At 38.7% G+C, this 21,363-nt stretch overlaps 1 protein-coding gene across 1 annotated transcript in view; it reads right to left on the minus strand.

Moving 5' to 3' along the window:
* Positions 1–19,747, minus strand: part of gcgrb (glucagon receptor b) — an 83,109-nt gene extending 63,362 nt beyond the window's left edge. Inside the window, exon 1 of the mRNA XM_034239091.1 lies at positions 19,463–19,747. The gene's annotated coding sequence lies outside the window, so the exon portion shown is untranslated. The remainder of the gene's footprint in view (positions 1–19,462) is intronic.
* Positions 19,748–21,363: the final 1,616 nt, after the last annotated feature.

Here is a 21,363-nt window from a genome sequence, read left to right on the forward strand (position 1 = left end):
TTGGAAATGGAAATGAGTTCACTTATGGAGGAAACTAGGCCCAGTTCACTAACCGCGTGTCTTCTGTGTACGCATCCTGTCTACATTAATTTCCATTCATTAAAACGTTTTTGCTAAACTTTCCTCACTTAATGAACAAATGCAAATTTAACATGCATAGAAAAACTATAATTTGTTAAGATGGTTTGGTCTTACAACAAACCCTTGCCATTCTTGTCCTTTTTATGAAGGTTTTTACAGATGGGTTTGCTCATATATAATGCATAGCCTGATTTATAAAACATTCTATTTCTAATAAGATATCCAAAACTCCCTTTGTAAAAACCATTTCCTCTAATGATTCAACAAAATGAAACAAGAATTATGAAAGAAGAAAAATAATCGTCTTCATGTAATTGCGGAAGTTTTATGGTGATAAAAACTGTTGGATATGAGATTACAAGATATTGAGGGCAGGATATATAGGATCCTTTTGCCTGTGTGTGTCTTTATACAGTAATAGTGTGGATGTTGTTCAATGGTTTTGTGACAGGCACAGTAAGAACATTTACCTTTCTATTTCTACCATTTCTCTCTTCTTTGTACAAGTATACAATTTCCTTTGCAAGATGTCTCCTTAAACTTTGAAACCCCTTCATACTGTAGCACTTGACAGTAACATGGAAAATGGTGGATGAATCCACCACTAAACATGATTTGAAGTGTTATTCAATAAAATACATTCAGACCTTAATTACACACTGTGCTCCACACAAACAGGGTGTTTTACTAATTTCGCTGATTATACCTCTTCTCGTGTTGTGTTTGCTTGGCAACAGCTTGAACTCAAGGTGATCAAATTAGCTTCCTGTCCTACAAGACTGCCCGAACATTCAGTGTTGAATAAAATAATAAACACAGCAGGAGTATTTCTTTGTCAAAAACACCAATCAGCAGGAAATGAAAATAACTGCTGAGACCTAACAATGATTAACATATGACAGTGTGTGTGACTGGAAGGAAGGATATGTACAAGTCAGCGAAAAATATGTGCTACTGATAGAGAATGATAACTGTGAGGTTTGATTGACAGCACTCTACCTCGCTGTCTTTCTGCTTCAAAGCAATATGACAGAGGAAAAGGTGAATGAATTTGAAAAGGGCTCCACAGGGCCCGGTTGGCACACTGAATGTCATTCATAACATAACGTCAGAACACAAGAGCTATGACAAGCGGCTTCATTAAGATATCAACATGAAGCCTCGGCCATCCATCCAGCCTCAGGCGCTCTCTGTCAGGAGATTAAGAAGCAAACAAATCTGTAGGGAAATCAATTATGGCAAGGAGAGTGGATACACACATATAATATAATAAGACATGTTGATGAGTGTGTACATTAAATGACTGACAGAGTAAAGAGAGGCTGATCCTCAGCCAGCAGCAGAGGCCTTAACGCAAACAGTTTACTGTTACTAAAACACTATTTGTAACTAAGCTTTTAGTTGTGCAGCTCCACTAAATTGGAACAGTCTGCAAACATGTTTAAAACTGAGCACTTTGGTTCCCCTGCATCATTTTAAAACTCGGCTGGGTGACATGCTGTTTGATACTCATGGTACCTGTCTCTGTAAATAGAGTTTGTAAACTGTACCCTGTACATTATGTTGTATGTCATCCTTATTGTTGTTCTGTTGTTTTTATGTTACATGTGTAACTAATGTCCTGCAGGTCACCCTTGAAAAAGAGATCTTTTGATCTCAAGGGGCTTTCACCTGGTTAAATAAAGGCTACAAACAAACAAATGTATACCCACTGCAGTTCTTATTTGTATTTCTTCATTTCACACAAGAAAGGTTTTCTTAATCATTTTGATCATCAGATGTCATACAGTAGTTCTGATTGACAGTTTTACCTCTGTTCCAAATCAGTGACTTTCTAAATGGGGCGGCGGTGCGAAAGTCCATAGGGAGTTGGCTTGGGAACTGGAAGGTCACCAGTTCAAGTCCCGGAAAGTCCAAGTACTACAGAGGTGTTCCTGAGCAAGGCACTCTCCCTACACTGCTCCCCGGGCGCCTTACATAATGGCAGCCCACTGCTCCTAACATTAGGATGGGTCAGATGCAGAGATCTTTCACATTTCCCCTCTGTGGGACAGATAAAGGTTTAAAAAAAAAGACATTCTGTTTTTGACCCTCATTACTCTGTCCTTCAATGATGCAACTATAGAAAAAGAAAAGCGGAATACATTTAAATTTAAAACCTTTTTCAAGTCACCGGTGCCTGTATCATAAATGAACACTATGGTGTGACTAAAAACCTACCGAGATAAAAATACAAAAGGTCAATCAAACTGTGTCAGATGTACCTGTGTGTCACACACAGGGTGACTAACAACCAGCTTAATATTTTTGTCAGCTTTCAGTTTTGGCAAAAAAACAAACAGACAACAACGCAGCATCCCAAACACAGCCTCCTCATTCATTTCAAATAGGTCATCACAATAAGGTACTGACTCAGAGTGTTGGGCAACACAGCGCAACGGCATCCAGCAAGGCTCTGTGTTGGGCAACTCAAATATCTGTAAGTTCCCGGTCCTGATAAATCAAACTTGAAAAACATTGTATTAACAGTGTTTAGGTTGTGATCGCTATGTGAGTGTGATAAATTGAAGGCTGTAAAATCCTTCTTCACAGTGGTATAAATCACAGAGCAGTGTGCAGGCGTCTGATAAGCCTTCAAACTCATGAATCTATTACTCAAACCAGCCTTTCCTGCAGCAGCAGCAGCAAGAACCTTCCTAAACTTTTTCACACTTAGAAGCAGCTCTCCTAGCTTACAATATCCCTGTATGGTTTGGGTTTGATGATTTTTAAACCTACTTCTGGCAAGGTATGATTGTTTATTCTCACAGCTTAATGCTGACCATGTGGTCTACACTGTGGTCTACACCGCTTCAGAAATGTTTCAGTGTTTCTGCAGACTAACAGCACAATAAGCAATCAGTTAAAACAGGTCTAAGCTAATCATAACAAATACTGCTCATTTCTGCTTTATACGGGGGTGATAAGATGTATTGTCAGATCTAATGAGCCTTAGTGGTATCATGAAATAATTATCTCTTTAATTGTCTTGTCCTGTCAGCCCCCTTTAAACACTCACTATGGATATATGTTAGGGCTGCTCGATTATGGCAAATATCATAATCTCGATTATTTGGGTCAATAATTGATTACACGATTATTAAAAACGATTATCCATTTACTGTGAACAGTATGTTTTTAACAGTTGATTACCCTGAACTTTAAGAATAATTCAACTGAAAAAAAAAAGAAGTAATTAAAAAAAATAATAGTAATAATAAAAAAATAATCGTTTTATTTCGATTACGTTGTTTTTGTAATCGTTGCAAACCATGATCGTAATTGCGATTAAAATACGATTAATTGAGCAGCCCTAATATATGTAATATGGTTTCATTTTTAATTGGACTGAGATATGTGGATTCACTGTGTTATCTCTACGTTTTAAGAACTTCTAAAGCATTTCATAAATGTCATCTTCATCTTTAATATGATATTGAACCAAGAAATCTATTAAGTCATTTATCTGCATGAACTTCCAGGGCAGCAATTATTATTTGGTAGTGACTATAGGTACTTTAGGTATAGCCCTAAAAGGAGTCGATTAATTGTGTGGTCTTATGTTGATTTTAGTAAGACAGTAAAACTGAGGGACTAAGTGCTTGGGACAATGTATTCTCATTTTACGGTATTTTTGCATTGTGGTGGTTGTAGTGACAGTAGAGGTGAATGTCCGGGAACCCTGTGGTCAATCATGAAGAAGACCCTTTAAGATTTTAATCAGCCTCTTAATCCACCACGATTAAGATCTATAACATATTGATCTGTGTTTGGCAGGCGCTCCACACACTGACGCTCATGATGGAGGTCAGCTGTCCAGCCGAGGCTGATCGTTGCACTGATTTAGTTGAGATTGTTCATCAGGATGTGACCGGGCAGGGTAAACCCACACGAGTAAATTTCAACGGACCTCAAGTGGGATTAAGGTTTGTAATAAAATGACTTGTTTTCCAAGGATCGATATCCTTGCTGCTCTAGTGTCCCTGAATGTGTGCCATGAACCACGATCGGTGACCTGAGTCTTTGCTTTAATCACATGTAACGGAAACCAAACACGGCAGCAGCTACATGAGGTGGCAATTTAATCTGCTGTAAAGCTTTTGTAGCAAAAAGTAAATTGCAGATATCCAGCAGACAATTCTAAAAGGTTTATGAAAATACTGTATCCCAATGCCCCATTTTTCTGTGCACTTGTTCCCCAAATTCAAAAGAACCCAAATATAATCCACTTCCTCCATCTAATATTAATTATTCCATTTTCCAACTTCCTGTTCCTGTTTGGCCACAGTTGACTAATCCTGGAAACCATCAGGATTGGAAAACAAAGACCGGATCATGTTAAAATACCTTAAATTAAACAAAAAAATCACAATATAATTTAAAAATCATAAAGTATTTTACAAATACTGGATCAAGTAAACACACTTAAAATGGACAGTGTGCAATACACATTTAGACATCTCTGGTGCATTAAGTGATGTGTGTCTTTGGTCTGGGATGATCAGGTAAAAAAGGGAATAAAAATGAAATGCACAACCAAATATATATTATTTTTTATTATCATTCCCTGTTCCAAAACCTGGCTCCTAAATTAATTAATTACCCAACTCGACCCATCTCTGTTATGCTAGTAGCATGAAATGTTTTCAAACCTATAGTCTTCAGAGGTGCTCAACACTGATTTAAATGACATCACTTGATGTATTGTTTATTATTCCTCAAATCCTTTAAACCGAATTGAAAGTATTAAAATTGTCCCATATAATTCTGTAATTTAGATGATGGTGATTTTAGATACCGAATAACATGTTTTGATGTGTTATTGATTTAGGCTGTAGAAAAGGCCCCAAAGTTATAGTTATTGATATATATTATTTTATTATACAGAGTTGATACCTGTTAAGTTGTGCCTTCATAGTGGGGAGGGGCTAACCCACGTGTTTTGGGTGACGTCATACACACATCAGAGGGTAATGTGCGTCAGTAGTTGCAGGAAAGTTATGCCATCTTAATTGTCGTGTTGTGTGCGTAAATGAACGAAAAACCACACACACAAATATCTGTATGTCTGCCTAAATCAGTAAAGAAGTCAAGCCTCATCTTAGCTCCTCATTTCCTCTATTCTGGACCTTTGGCCTTAAGTGGTGTTCTGGCCGACACACCGGGGTGAACAGACACAAAACTAGTGCCAACACTGAGTCATCTCTAACTCTCCACTACATAGGCACTTCCCGTTTATCCAGAGTTTAACTAGAACTACACATAGGCCACTTGTAGTAGGACCTGATGTGTTTAGATCAGCCCCAACTAACAACAGACTGACAGAAGGATGGTAAACAGAGAAAATGTTGCAATTGCTAATATGTCTGCTATTCTAGCATGAACAATGCCATGGATTGTTCAAGGCACAGTTACATAGGCTACTAATGTTTCAGCGCCAAGGGACAGGACCATGCATTCCTACTAGACCAAACCTCAGTGAGATAATGAGTCAATAAATCATGTTTACTTGACTAACATACTCCACTACTAACAGCCCCTCTGCCCTGCACTCTCTCTGCTCCTCAGGGAAGAAGAGGGGGGATGGCAGGTTAACAAGGAGCGTGCATTTGATCATTTTGCTAAGTAGGATGACATCCTCCCTCATACAGTATGCCCTACTGATTGTAATAAGCCTTTAGGGCTATCTGTGTTCACCCAGTTAGATAGTTATGGCTCCTCCGTCCGTAACTGAGAAATCATTCATACATTTCCTGTAGTGTCAGAGTCCCTCTCCCTCTCTGATGAATGAATCACAGTGATGGCAGTCTGCATTAAATACCCTGCCTGTTATTCAATCAGAGGATACACATATAAATGATTAAAGATTGTGAAATTATCTAGCAGTGATTACACGTGATCAGCAAAAGAGACACACATCCTGCCAGTTTCACTCACACATATCTAATCAAAGAAAATCAGGCACAGAAAACATTATGGATGAGAAAAAATTCACCTGAAAATATTGTTTGTTTGTTTCAAATACTATGCCATATATTTCATAGAAAACATGGATTCATTTGGTAGGACGATTCTACCAGAAGAAAAAGTGACATCTATGTTACGAGATTTCCATTCGAAAAAACACATATTTCTGGAATGCATATACTGTATCTCTGGTAAAGATATAACTTAACATGTTTCCCTAATGCTAAATTCACAAGTCGTACAGAATCCTTCTGGAGGACAATTTAAAATACTGTGTTTGTTGTTTAATTTGGATGACTAATTGTCCAGAACCTCATGTTGCATTCCTATTGCCTTCCCTAAAGTTAGGCTCTAACTAAAAAGTCAACTTCGAGACGAACAGGACCGGTTTTTCGATTCAGGAAAACTGCTCCATATTTGCCATCCAATGAGTAATGCTTCTAGCATGACTGAAGATAAAAAATGAATAATTATTTGCTGCATACTGTATACATTATTACATTTCCTTACTGTGTTTGTTTGTTGTTGCTGTATTTTTCTTTTAATAAAGAAAGTTTGCAAGTCCTATTATTGTTGGCCACTCAGCAACATACAGCCAATTAAATCTAAATACAAGTTTAAATTATTTTTCCACTTGTTTTCCTGAAGTCCCTGTTGTACTTTAACAGCAGAGTGTGCAGATAGTTGTTCAACTTTACAACTCTTTAATTCATTGTTAATTCACCATTAATTTGTCACTGCCAACATAAGCTCATTGACACTGGAGTGGATGGACATTGGGATGAGTTTCCCGTAGAGAGCAGCTATATGATAACGGTTGTCCCAACAACAGGAGTCATGACGACAGACGAGCAGCATGACTAAAACATTAGTTGGGAGTCGGTGAAAGACATAGTAAGTGATATCCTAGGGGTAAATGTTCACCTGTCTAATTATAAACACTGTCTTTCAAATAACGGCACACACACACACACACAAAGAATGCATGGAGGTACTCAAGAGTGAGACAAAAACTCTTACAGGGCATGTAGTGTAATGACGTCCATTACCTACATTGTAGAGTCACCTTTGAAAACAGGTTTGAAAAACATGGAGAGTTAAATCCATCAGCCATTTGTTACTGTCCATTTAAGTACTTCATGAGTCAGTGGAGTAACAAGTGTCAGTTGGGATTTGTCTGCGTAAGCAAACAGCAGAGACAGCCCATCTGTGTTCATGGTGTCAAAATGTCTTGTTTGACTCATAGACATCACAGACCAACTCTATCTACATTGCATCTCTTCCTCCCTCCTCCGTCTCTGTCCTTCCTCGTAGCTGTGTACAGTAGATCACATTATCTATTAGCACTTCATGTATATGTCATGTTCGGGCACCTAGTAAGGATAACACCTGGGCGCCTCCCTAGGGAGGTGTTCCAGGCACGTCCAGCTGGGAAGAGACCGAGGGGTAGACCTAGGACCAGGTGGAGGGATTATATCTCTTCGCTGGCCTGGGAGCGCCTTGGGATCCCCCAGTCAGAGCTGGTTGATGTCGCCAGGGAAAAGAAAGTTTGGGGCTCTCTGCTGGAACTGCTACCCACGCGACCCGACCACGGATAAGCGGGAGAAGATGGATGGATGGACATCATGTATAATGGATCAGCTTAGAGGCAGCGGATCTCGCCAGCTTTACTTGACATTGCTCCCAGAATATCTTTGGTCCATTTGCGGCACTTAGTGCACACCTGCAGCGCTGTGGAGAAAAGCTTTCTGTTCTCTCGCTTTCCATGCAGAGAACAAAAACCTTTCTCTCCTCTTTCAAAAGCTTCAGTGAAAGAAAAATAACTATGCACTTTAGAATACTTTTCTTGAGACGTATTTTAAATTGGCCTACAGTACACTGTAGTTAATAAATGGCAAACACTAATTACCCATGAAAAATGGGAAATGTATGAGTTTTTCTTATGTGTCGAACAGCAAAAACATAAAACATATGGGCTCAGAACAGTCTCATAATAAACACATGACCACAGAAGGATTCACACTTGTATTTCATGATCCGCAAAAGGATTCACACTTGTATTTCCGGATCCACACTTGTGTTTTTCAATGCACACACAAATGTGTTCCGTTTCATATACATGTAAATAAAATCCAAATACAGAAAAATACAGCTGCTTTATTTATGTCTGTATGAAGTTGTTGTGAGTGTGGAGGGAGCAGCTACAGGTTAGCTTAGCCTAATCGATCAGTGCACTACGAAGCCAGTGTTAGACAGTGAACTTTCAACGGGGGGAGCCCCACCGGTCATTATCGGCCGATATTCACTCTTAATACACTGAACAAAAATATAAATGCAACACTTTTGTTTTTGCTCCCATTTTTCATGAGATGAACTCAAAGATCTAAAACATTTTCTATATACACAAAATAACCATTTCTCTCAAATATTGTTCACAAATCTGAAAATATCTGTGATAGTGAGCACTTCTCCTCTGCCGAGATAATCCATCCCACCTCACAGGTGTGGCATATCAAGATGCTGATTAGACAGCATGATTATTGCACAGGTGTGCCTTAGGCTGGCCACAATAAAAGGCCACTCTAAAATGTTCAGTTTTATCACACAGCACAATGCCACAGATGTCGCAAGTTTTGAGGGAGCGTGCCAGCAATTGGCATGCTGACAGTATTTATTTGTCTGCTTAATATAGCAGCGTTTTATGTTGAGAATGATATTGCAAAGTGGGGTGTTTATGACAGCTGAATATAATTTGATATGAATAAATATTAATAATATAAATAATAAGGCTGATATTACTGTATTCTTATTGTCAAGAAATCCAATGAAAGGCCCCCAAAAGTATTAAAGGGCCACTTGAAGGGAACTGGGGAATCATCTCAAGGTTTCTCGAGAAAATCAATGTCAAACTATATTTAAAAAAAAAATTCTAGGGGCTACATTTATTTTCCAGCACTTGTCGTATAGTCTATTCCTCTTCTCTTTATCGGTTGTATCATGCTCCTCTTTCTTCACACTTTATTGTATTGTAGCTCATCAGACATAATTTGTCATTTAGTGAAGACAAAAGATACCTGAACGCTGCGCTGTGCCACTGTGAAGCCTCCAAGAGGGGGAGTCGAATGAAAGTCAAGGGTGTGGGCGAGGACTAGCGGAGAATTGTTCAGCTGATCACACACACACTTAAGCATACACATACCCACCGACACATACTGAACAGTTTACTGATGGGCAGAGGTGGGAGAGGTCCAATTTTGCGCTTCAAGAAAGAAAGTGAGAAAATAAAAGGAGAGTCAGACTGGGGTAATTTGAGAGCGAGCATTTCAGACGGAGGGGGGAGAAATGTAGTGGCACATACACGGATGATTTATCTACAGTTTGTGGGGATTGAATAAATAAAAGGAAAGGGAAAGGAGGGGTAACAACATACAGCACAAAAACAAAGGGAGTTTATTTAACTGACTCACTTATCAGACGTATTATTACCTTTAATGGGTGAAATGGGCGAGATAATTGATTTAGACGCGGGGCAGGATAACTGAAAGTCATAGAATGAAAGAGGGAGTAGTGGAGTCATGGATGACGCAGGAACGTAATGAATGAGATGGACTGATTCATGCTTTTCAATTTCACTGTCCGTCAGAGAAACTCACAGAGCAGGGTGGAGATTAGATTGATCCAGATACTCATTAACGAACACACACACTGAAGGCACATGCATGAACGTCACAGTATGGATGTATGAAGGCTAATAGTCCTATTTGAAATGATTGTTTTGCTCTTTATGGCTGCGAGTTAACAATCAGTTTGCCATATGTCCAACGAGTGTGTCTGTACCATAGAGATCAGATGACTGACACGTAATATTGACGCTGCTCGCTCCACTCTTCAGTGTCCTAACTCTATGCATACTTAATTTTTTAACAGCACAGTATCTTGAAGAAATAGGGTGCTGCTATCATGTTCCAGATCTGCTAAGAACATTTTTGATTATTAATTGTGACAACCATCTTGCTCACCTTAACAAAGTTCCTTAACCATTGCCTTAACAATTGCTTATTTGCATATATGACAGAGCTCAATAGAGAGTTTTTCAGCGTGTAAGCATATGTCCTAAAACTTTACTATTTTGTTTCAACCTCAACCAAGCAGCAACTAGGCAGAGAGCGACTCGACTGGTTGTAAAAATATGTATAGAAGTCTACCAGAAATTGTTGTTACTTCAAAGTTGATTTATTACCTCAGTGAACATTATCCTTGCTAGTTTATTATCTCAAATGCTTGTTTCAAATCTTCTTCAATGCAGCATTATGTTCATTTAGTAAAAAACGGTCACATTTATAGTGAAAAAGACAATAAACCACACCAAGGCCATCTTGTGATTGACGGGCATAGCTAACAACAACAATTAACAGAGTAGACACCGCAAACGTGAAAAACAGGAATTTAAAGATTATTGATACTATCTTTCATGACTTCCAATATTAAATGGTATACATGTATTGTGTACATTGTATTCTGACATTGGGATGCAGTCTTTTCTCACTTGCACTCAGTCTCTAAACATTTAAACATATCTTATCACCATGTTAGTGTGAAAACATGGTGATAGTCCCTTTATCAGATTTGTGATTATTTGTGGATAATGCATGCCAACTACAATTAAAACAAATTCCTTGCTTCACCTTTACCTCCATGTCCGTAGATAAAATTCAGGCATTTAAAACAACTGTAGGGCGAGAAACTCTGCGATCATTTCCTAGATTAATTAACCACAGAGGCTTTAAAGTTTAAACTGAAGACATCAGCATCAGACCAAGATTCATTTAGGTTATAGCATGTATAACAGGGGCAATCTACCTCTAATGTGCTTTGAATGTGCGTGTGTGTGTGTGTGTGTGTGTGTGTGTGTGTGTGTGTGTGTGTGTGTGTGTGTGTGTGTGTGTGTGTGTGTGTGTGTGTGTGTGTGTGTGTGTGTGTGTGTGTGTGTGTGTGTGTGTGTGTGTGTGTGTGTGTGTGTGTGTGTCCACAGCATGCGTCAGAAACCAGTCTGGGTCAATGTTGATTAAATAAACAATTGTGTTTATAAAGCAGACCTTCTTTCAACACGCGTGCATGAACCATATACACACAGACACCTCTAACATGCTACGCTGTCACACCACTTTGCTGTTGTCACTTGTGATAAAGAGACGGCCTTTTACAATGGAATAAAGTGCAATTTCAAAACCTCAAACACCACCCCCATACACACATACAATATCAACAACAGAATCAGGCAGGGAATATTTAATAATATAAACTAGAGAATGCAATTCCTGAAGAAAATGCAAGTGGGAATGCTTTATGCTGAAAAGCTGACACTGAGCTGCTATGCTGAAATGTAATGTGTAAGAAGAAAGTGAAGAATTTAGATTGAAATGATACATGAACACTGGGGGCTTGAATGTGTGATAAGAGAATTAAAGAAAGTAAAAAGGCTTGGAAAAGCAGCAGAATATTTTAACTGCAAACTTTTGAACTAACTTGATGATGAATGATATGTCGCCATGGCAACGGAGGGATGCGTTTCCATGGAAACGACATATGATGACACCCCATAATTGACATAGAGCTGTTGAGGGCCGGACCATTAACCATCATCTGAAGTCTGGTGCTGTTTTGACCATTTTCATAGGAGTTACAACAACATCGTGTTTTATGGCAAGGGATGTGATTCAAGTGATTCCATGGATGCAGCCAATGGTGATATGTCAGATTTGGCATAGAGCTGTTGAGGCATGGACCGGTGATGTACAAGTGAAGTTTGGGGGAGAATCGGACCATGTCCATTGGAGTTACAGCGACATTGTGTTTTATGGCGAGGGATGCGTTTCCATGGAAACGTCATATGGTGAGATCTCAGATTTGGCGTAGAACTGTTGAGGCATAGACTGGTGATATACAGGTGAAGATTGGGGGACGATCGGACCGTGGAGTTGGAGTTACAGCGACATCGTGTTTTATGGCGAGGGATGCGTTGCCATAGTAACACCACATTACGTAACATCAGATTTGATGTAGAGCTGTTCAGGGCCACAGTGTTAACCATCATGTGATGTATGGTGGCGTTCTGAGCATGTCAGGTGGAGTTATGACATCATCATGTCATATCTCCAACACACAGGTGTTTATGTTTGAGCTAACAATGTTATGAAACACCTGTGCTTGAGCCCAGAGATCAAAGGTTTGCATGGTGATGTGCAGTAATCAGTGAGAGGAGAGCCTTTCCATTGTTCTGAATGAGAGATAAACCTCTTACATGTGAACGTTTTGTTGAAGAACCGTAACAGATATCAGTGAAATGTGAACGCATGAAGCATCTCAAGGACCCTGAGCATCTGAAGTGTGCTTTTTGTGTACTTTCGGGTCAACAATGTGGCTTTTTTGGTAGATTAACTAAAGGTGTGCAGCTGCTGCTGTGAGGAAGATCGGCCTGAATTTACAATGGTTCTTAATGGAGACATGTTGAAAGTTTTTGTCACTTCTAAACCATCAACGTGTATCTTAGACCCAATTCCAACTAAGCTGTTGAAGGAAGTCTTTCCATTAATTAGCACTTCTTTATTAAATATTATGAATATGTCTTTATTATCAGGCTATGTTCCACAATCATTCAAAGTAGCAGTGATAAAAACCGCTTCTTAAAAAGCACAACCTCGATCCAGAGGTTTTAGCCAACTATAGACCTATTTCTAATCTTCCGTTCCTCTCAAAATTCTTGAGAAAGCGGTCGCAAAACAGTTGTGATTACTTAAAAAACAATGATTTATTTGAAGATTTTCAGTCTGGCTTTAGAACACATCATAGCACAGAGACAGCTCTGGTTAAAGTCACAAATGACATTCTAATAGCCTCAGACCAGGGTCGTGTCTCTATTCTTGTTTTGCTCGATCTCAGTGCTGCATTTGATACTATCGACCATGATATCTTATTGCAAAGACTAGAGCACTTAGTTGGCATACAGGGAACTGCTTTAGGCTGGTTTAGGTCCTATCTATCTGAACGCTCTCAGTTTGTACGTGTCAACGATGAATCTTCCACGCAAACCAAAGTTAGCCATGGAGTGCCTCAGGGCTCAGTGCTCGGACCTATTTTGTTCACATTATATATGCTTCCGTTAGGCAATATTATAAGGAATCATTCTGTACATTTTCATTGTTATGCGGATGATACTCAATTATATTTATCAATCAAGCCTGATGAAATTAATCATCTAAATAAAATTCAAGACTGCCTCAAGGACTTAAAAACGTGGATGACCTTAAACTTTTTGATGTTAAACACGACCAAAACTGAAGTTATTGTACTCGGCCCGAAGAATCTACGAAACAAACTATCTAAAGATATACTAACTATGGATGGCATTAATTTGGCCTCCAGTGAGACTGTAAGGAATCTTGGTGTTATATTTGATCAGGATTTATCCTTTAACACCCACATAAAATCAATTTCTAGGACCGCCTACTTCCATCTACGTAACATTGCAAAAATCAGGCATATCTTGCCTCAAAACGATGCAGAGAAACTAGTCCATGCATTTGTTACTTCAAGGCTGGATTATTGTAACTCCTTATTATCAGGGTGTACCAAGAAGTCAGTTAAGTCGCTTCAGCTGATTCAAAATGCTGCAGCTCGTGTACTAACCAGAGTTAGGAAAAGGGACCACATTACTCCTGTTCTGGCTGCCTTACACTGGCTCCCTATAGAACACAGGATAGAATTTAAAATTCTTCTTCTCGCCTACAAAGCCCTTAATGGGCAGGCACCATCTTACCTTAAATAACTCATTATACCCTACTGTCCTACTAGGGCATTGCGTTCCAAGAATGCAGGGTTGTTGGTTGTCCGGAGAGTCTCTAAAAGTACAATGGGAGCCAGAGCCTTTTCTTATCAAGCTCCACATTTGTGGAATCAGCTTCCAGTTTATGTTCGGGCGGCAGACACCCTATCCGTTTTTAAGAGTGCACTTAAGACCTTCCTTTTTGATAAAGCTTATAGTTAGGGCTGATTAGATTCAGCCCCTAGTTTTGCTGATATAGGCTTAGTTTGTCGAGGGACAACTTACTTCTTCCTTCTCTCCGTCTATACCTGTGTACCTATCTCATGTTCCGATTAACCCAGCTTCCCCAAATGTCTTTCTTTTTGGTGTCTATATACGCCGGGATCCGGAGTCATGGATGATCCTGTTGCTGCGGTCCTGTGTCCTGGATCGCGTGCCCTGGATCTTGAGTCGTGGCTGTGGTCCTGGATCATAAGTCCTGGATGGATATCCTCGTGGATTCATCTTCCTATTATACACACATGCATTTCCAAACATTTGGACTACCTATGTTGCAAATGTATTATCTTTTCAATTTACACACGGCATCTATTGCACGTCTGTCCGTCCTAGGAGAGGGATCCCTCCTCTGTTGCTCTCCCTGAGGTTTCTCCCATTTTTCCCTTTAAACTGTGGGTTTTCTCCGGAAGTTTTTCCTTGTACGATGTGAGGGTCTAAGGACAGAGGGTGTCGTATTGTCATACTGATATTCTGTACAAACTGTGAAGTCCACTGAGACAAATGTAACATTTGTGATATTGGGCTATATAAATAAACATTGATTGATTGATTGATTCATGCCCTCAAGAGGCATTTTGTTTAATTATTTAGCTTAATCTATTCTACACACTCTAGCCTTAACGAGCTTGCGCAATACACACTAATGTTAAAATCTGAAGAAGGCCTCTTTACCAAGGTCTGAACAATGTTTAATATCTCTAAAAGTATGAATCTGATTTAAAAGTTGTTTAATATGAATAATATCAGAAAGATGTGTAACATTTTAAAGTTGGAATGAGGTTTCTGAGTGAAAGTATGAAGGAACAGTTAACAGTTGAAGTGGCATGAAGATTTTTCAAGTCTGAAGAGTTTCTCCATTGACTTTCATGTTCAAAATGGGATGAATTATGGGATATATCTCGGGAATTATGAAAGTTATGAATGAGAAAAGTAATAGCAATCGATTCCCGACCGAGCTGAACGTTTTGATGTTTGAACTGAGTTTCTGCGATGTGGAATGTGGGAGCAGAAGAGCAGCAAAATAACCCGGCGGAATAATAATAAAGAATTTATCCGTAGAAGAACAAGTAGTTGGAATGCTGTATCAGCATTCCCACTAAATAACATCTGGATGAATGTGTGCACAGTTACTGTATGTTTATGCAAAATGTGTTTGTTGGTGATGTGATGTAGCTTGCAGAGACAAAAGGTACAGGGTGCTCTTGTGTAATCCGTTCCGCAACGCACCCTGATGAATACATATCAGCGATATCAAATGGAGGAGTCTACAAAAGAAATAAAGTGCATGAAATATTCAAGACTTTCTTTTTACATCAACCTTCTTCTCTCTTTGAGCTTCTTAACAACAGTCCACAACACAAATCTTCTTATCAGCAATTTGGTTCATACGACCTCTGTTTTTGCACATGCAAATCTCTCTGGCTGAGTGGTTCCACGCTGAAATTACGCACTTCTTTCAAGTTATATCTGGCCAGAAATTGTGACAAAGTATGCTTGTGTTTGGTTCTGATTTGAGGTAAAAACACAGATTGACATCTACAGTAGTGCTCAATATCTCCACAAGGTAAACCTTTTACTGGGGGAGGATGGGTATTTATTTTTGCATTGCAACATGTTAAACATTTCCATCAGCTTCAGCTGTCTGTTTTTTACTTACGTTTTTTAATCAGCTTGCTACTCAGCACACATCATTTATGTGAATTTTACCTTGATCCACCCTCACCATTGAGTACCTGGTTTTATCATGGCTTCCATTATGTATTGTATGTAATGTATTTTCCTTTGAATGTCTTCTAATGTGTCATTGGCTGAATGTGATATTATGTGTCAAAGAAAAAACTCTGCCTTTTGAATCCAACGAGAAAATGAAGTACTTTTTTATTTCAATTTTGTCTCTGTATTTTGTGCTTTTAACAAATATCAGCATAAAGTAAGATGACGGACATGGTAAACGTAACACCTCATAACTGCAGCATGATGAGAGCATTTAGCTCAGAGCCCCGCTATGTTCAACTTCATCAGATAGCTGAAAGCAATTTGCAGACTCTTATGAGTTGAGAGGCTATTTCCAGTTTTCACGGCAGCTGTGCTTGCCCTGTCTCTCAAGTAGGCTTCAATCAGCATTCACCTAGTCCTTCATTGATTCAATCTCCAGCTACATGAGATGACAAGATGATAGTAATCAACAATGTACGTAACAAAATGCCCCTGTACGCTCTGTTTTTATCACAAGGGCCAAATCAAATCCAAACCGAATACATCGCTCAGCACCACATCATTTGGTGGGCGTCAATGACACCATTTTGATCACATTTTATTGTACATACTGAAATAATCAAGGGTTGACCATTTGTGTTGAAAAGTAGTGGGGACATACTGTAAGGTTTTGGGTGAAAATATCATTTTTTTAAAGCAGTCTTTAAACATATATGTACAGTATGAGTATGGAATAGTTAAATATAACCCCTCTTAAAGGGGCTCAACATAGGCTTTTACAGGCTCGACATAAGAAATGATAAATATTGACCATAGAAATAACAGCTATCTGTATGCATCTTTCACAGAGAAAGGATGGAAAACTGTGTCAAGAAGAATCCATGTCAAGAATTTGTTAAAGTTACTGATTTAATATAGATTTCATTTCAGGTTTTTTTGTATTGTAAACACATTTTTTCAAAGTGTTCTTATTCGTTACGTCGACATGCATCAGTGCCGTGACCAACCTCCACTGAATATTAACTTTAAAAATGTAAGTTTGTCATAGTAAATACCGGAAGAGACAGGAGGGAGCAGTGTGCCATTACTAGCTATGTTATCTGCAGACATTAAGTGGAAGTCTGATTTACTGTAATGTATAGCTTTTAAATGTAAGCCTTACTTAGTTCCAATTATCAACATAAGTTCATAGGTCAAATCGATCACTTTCTTTAAACAATGCCCCCCACAGGCTCCACCCACAGCTCTTGTGATTGAGACTTGTCCGCTCTTCACAACAACCCTCCATCTCTGTTTGCTTATTTAAAAAAGACTTTAACCAGTGAAACCTCAAGCTTTCTGACAATAGTTTCAGGAGGAAGAGGATAATATAAAAAGACATTAGCTAATTTCATCCAAACCAACGTCCAAGACCAACGTCTGTTAATCAATATCTGTCCTTTGTAAATGTGCGCCTACCCATCCTGACCAAATCAAATCCCTGGCCATCATACCATTACAAAAGAGTGGTCTGATATCTGAGAAACCAGGGAGACCTCAGGCAGGACAACTTAGGATATTACTTCTTGGAGATGGGGGGGGTGAAAGGACGCAGAGGGAGAGGAAGGGCTCTGAAACAAGTACAAGAACACATTTGGGGCAGTTCTTGCAAACCAGGTGTACCGGCGCACAATCTGCAAATGAAGACAGATGGGATGATACATTGTTCTTAGGACAGGCTTCACTAATGGACAATCACATCAGCATCTCTCATCCCATTTTAAATACATTTTCGTGAGAGTCCAGGTCAGCTTCTCCAAGAACAAACCTGTCAGTGAGGTGCAGAGAGTCAAGGCATCAGCCCCATTTTTTATAAATGTACTTAATGCACCATGGCATGTGTACATTTTTACATATGGTTGAAAGTACTTTTATTCATTATTAATCTGCTGATTGTTTAATTGATTAATAGTTTCCTACATCCCAAGCAATCTGTTCAGATTGCATTCATTATTTTGTCCAATATATTCCATGTATGTCATGTATTACAAAGAGGCACTTTCTACACATTTTTGATTGAAGAAATTACTAAAACATTAGATTGATAATTAATATCTTTTTTAAATAAATATTCTGCAAAATAATGTATTGATTCACAGACTAATGGTGCAGCGTTATGATCACAGAACAATAATTGGATGATCTGGATGTAATAAGATTTTCCTTATTATAGCATCTGCACACAATTAGACCCTTATAGGGATATAACATTGATTTGTGTCTGATGTGGCCTCTTCAGGCTTCTGTAAACTAACTGATGATCACCACAGGGCCACTCTCGGCCCCTGAGGGCATATTACAGGGACCCTGGTTGCAGCTGCATTAGGCTGCAATAACTCTTCTGTGCAGATGTCAAATGTAGGCACCTAAACAACCGGCAGTGATTGTCTAATGTCTTCGGATTCTATGATTACCCAGCACAGTATGGCGTGTCTTTACGTGGTGATAACAAGACATTTAGGGTAAATGAAAGGAAATTTAGTTAGTGGAGGTAACAAACCATTTTCATACAGTTTCTGAATGTGTGTTGTGTGCAGCAGTCACATTTGAATCGAACTTAAAAGCATATTTACACACATCATGTAATCAGCTTTATGCAGCACTTCATATCACACAGCCCAAACCAAAAGAAGCCAATATCAATAAGAATTTGCATATTAATGACTTTCATGAAAACATAAGCCATAGAGAGAGAGGAAGAGGAAAAGAGAAGAGAATGACTACTAAACTTTTCATAAATACATTTAAAGGGATCATGCCGGTATGCCATTACATTTGCCATGAGCAGATAAGATTTAACATCTAATACAATATCCATGGATTCATATTCTGTCTTATGTCTTTCTTACACTTTCAAAAACGACTTCCCTGTCCTGGACACCAACAAACAAAAATACAAAATGTACATAACAAACACAGTACAACGTGTATAGATTTAGTTTTTTGTCTAGCTCCACAAAGCAAATAGTAACAATAAAATACAATACCATAAAAAATAGAAAAGGTTCCCAAAAAGAAACAGTAAAGGAATATTCCAGCATGTTTAAGAAAGAGTAAACAGAGAACCAGCATAAACTGCATCATTTATATATTATGCAATGGCAGGTGATTTAAATGGTGAATGATGTACACGTTATGGATCACCATGGTAGAAAGAGAACAAGCAGAACCTGGCTTGCTGTTCAAATACAAATAAGACAAGTTGCCTGTTGAAAGAGGAAACGTTTTTTTCCTCTTTCTTTTAATCTAAATTCGTTAATTCCCTCATCTAACACACACATATATACACACACACACACACACACACACACACACACGCACACACACACACACACAAACCATAGCTTCTAGAACACCTCCAAAAGTTTCAGAACAAAATGTCGTTTGGACCACAAGGAGGGAGAAAAAGGAAATAAACTCGTATAGGCTGCATCATTCGACACACAAGCTCCTTAAAGCTTTGATGGAATAGCTAGAGTTAAGATTAACACAGCAAACATTAACAAAAATAGTTTTTACCTAAGCGTCCAGACCTCCTCGTGCGCCCCTGGCACCCCCACACCGCGCGCTGCTCATCTCCCGGCCCGGCCCATCACCGCAGGTACTGTCCGGAGAGCACAGCACATCACCGTGTCCGAAAGTGGATATTTAAAAAAATAACTCTGACGTTCAAAATAAAGAAAATAGAAAGAAAAACTGGACTTTTGAGTTCTCAACTTTCTGTCCAGGCTGCCTTCTCTCAGTACATTCATATAAACCACTTTCCTAATAGAAATCTCGCTTCTGTTTCAGTGGACTGAAGTGTGTCCGACTGAGCGAGGCTGAACGGTTCGCTGATGGGGCTCTGCGCTCCAGATTTTCGTCAAACTAGTCAGGATATCCAGGGTACTTCCGGTGAAGAGTTTCAAAATAAAACAAAAAAATATGTATTTCAAGGTTCATGGATGAGTAACCATAAGCACACAAATGACAATGTTTGTAAGCCATCTTTGTCATTTAAGGTCTTACATTTTAAAACTCCTATAGCAAAAGAGTACCATATTGTGTACATTTGTTTTTTTAAAGCAGCAGATAAAGGCCTGCAAACATTTGGAACATTTATTGGATAGTAAATCCAAAAATGTAGTCATCCTAACCTACGAGAATATTTAATCAGCGTAAAATGCATGAAATATAACCTGGCCTATAAGAAAACCTAGATAAAACGTTTTTATTGATACTACAATATTTACTGTCATAATTGTCAGAGTACGAGTTTGACTTATTTTTAATGAAGCGTTGCACATCTGCTCTTATGAATTTAAGGAACTGCTTGTGCTTTAATGTAATTTATTGTGAGTCTGTCATGGGCGTACATTTGTAGGTATTTGATAATCTCCTTATAAGTCAAAGTTCAAGGTTCAAGGTCCTTTATTGTCAAACTAACATAGCTACAATAAAGAACCTTGAACCTTGAACATTGTCTTATACGGAGATTATCAAATACCTACAAATGTATATCATTATGTGATGACACACAATAAGGGTTTTCTTTCATCTGTAACATCTACACAATGTGCCTGGACATAATACATGCTGGTTTAAAGTTAAGGTGTGTTTGTTTCATTGAATTGATCACCATAATTGAGGCATTGTTATTGTTACAGTGAATGTTTTAATGAATGAGTGCAACAGTTAGGAATATAAAACAGCTACAGTAGTATGAAGTTGGCTTGGAGGAAGAGGTGGATGGTTAATTTGTTCCAAGGCTGCATTAATTCACTCTTACGGTTGTCAGGTTTTCTTTCCTTTCTGTAAAAGTCACACAATGAAGGTGGATCTAAAGTTAGAACAATTGCATCTCATCTGTTATATATGAATGAAAGTCATTGTTCGCTCATTGATAGATTTTAAAGAACAATACATCGAACTGCATGTAATGATCATGTTTATTAGTGCCATTGTACTTTTGTGCCTTTATTTTTGAAATACCATTCAATACACTTCCGGTAAGTGTTTTCCTGAATGTCGGCAGCTTTATCCAGGTCGGTTCCTGGCTGGTCTTTCTAATTGAATGATCCTTAAGTCATTGAATATATTTTATTTTCTGACAGAAGGACTTTAGGTAGTGATTGTAGTGGAGGCTTTTATTTAAGATATGCTAGATATAAATAGTGTCTCCCCATAGTGTCTGCACTGGGAAAAAGATGCAACGGTAGGATACATTGCAGGGGGGTGTTGAAAGGTTACACTCAAAGGTGTGGGCAGCATTCAACAGGAAGAGACTTCTGAAGCATGAAAGCAAAGTGAAAGCTGCTTCAGAATTCTGATCAGTCTGCCCCTCTGTCCCTACCCCCCTTCCCCCGGGCCCATTTATTTCTGAGGATGTTTCCCGACCTACCATTTTCCACCTGTACACCACTTGATCTGCTCTGTGTCCT

Source organism: Gymnodraco acuticeps, unplaced genomic scaffold (assembly GCF_902827175.1).
Source record: "Gymnodraco acuticeps unplaced genomic scaffold, fGymAcu1.1, whole genome shotgun sequence".
Lineage (NCBI taxonomy): Eukaryota > Metazoa > Chordata > Actinopteri > Perciformes > Bathydraconidae > Gymnodraco > Gymnodraco acuticeps.